The sequence below is a fragment of the Penaeus monodon genome, chromosome 24, assembly GCF_015228065.2.
Source record: "Penaeus monodon isolate SGIC_2016 chromosome 24, NSTDA_Pmon_1, whole genome shotgun sequence".
Taxonomy (NCBI): Eukaryota; Metazoa; Arthropoda; class Malacostraca; order Decapoda; family Penaeidae; genus Penaeus; species Penaeus monodon.
In genome coordinates this window covers 13,446,212-13,447,052 of record NC_051409.1, presented here as the reverse complement: position 1 = coordinate 13,447,052, position 841 = coordinate 13,446,212, and the positions used below count along the sequence as shown (strand labels likewise).

At 29.6% G+C, this 841-nt stretch overlaps 1 pseudogene; it reads left to right on the top strand.

Moving 5' to 3' along the window:
• LOC119588862 overlaps window positions 1-841 on the top strand; it is a 22,879-nt pseudogene that overhangs the window by 7,924 nt on the left and 14,114 nt on the right.

The window sequence follows — 841 nt, the reverse complement described above, 5'->3', positions numbered from 1 at the left end:
AAAAAGTTAGGGGTTTTTAAGTTTTAAAATTTTTTAGTATTCACATAAAAAGGTAGATTTAAAATTTAACAAAGAGGCTTTACATTTTATCAGTTATATCCCCTACTTAAAGGGCATTTGAAAAGCATCCTTGGCCTAAACAGTATATGTAAACCTCACTGTAATGTATAAACAAAACTATATAACACATTGTGTCTACATTTTTTCTGTTTGATTGATGCTTGCCCATTTTTCTGTTATTGTTTTATAAATATATCTAGAATTTTTGGGAATGTGACCCCCAAAATTCAAATGGACAGTACCATGATCTAAAGAAGTTTTGAAAAAGGTTTTTTTGGTGTGAGTAATAGTTGTTGATTCATTGGGGTCCCGTAACAGACAGGAAAAGGAAAGTGTGATGGACATGCCAGGTAAAACTGAAAAAAAAGAACATGGAAGTTGGGGGGTTTTCAGTTTTGTGTATTATTTGTTTGGGGGACTTGCAGTGACCTTAATGAAATTTTAAATTAGGTTTAAAAATGAGTTAGATAGTAAATTACTAAAAAAGATGATTCCAAAACTAATCTTTTAAAAGTAAGTAGTTTAAATAAAGTGGATAATGTATTAGTACCTTCTTTTGGTGATAAAAATGGGGCTTTAAAGTGCAGAAACCAATTGATCATATAAAAATGGGAAAAGGGTTCCCGTAAATGGGACCCTTTACTTGATAACTTTGTATTTGGGGTTAAATTAGTTTACTTTAATAGAAAAAAATAGAGCAACATTTAGCATATTTCAGTGATATAAAAAGGATAAAGTATTTCTTAAAAAAGAAAATTTGGGGAAAAAATTTAAACAGGAC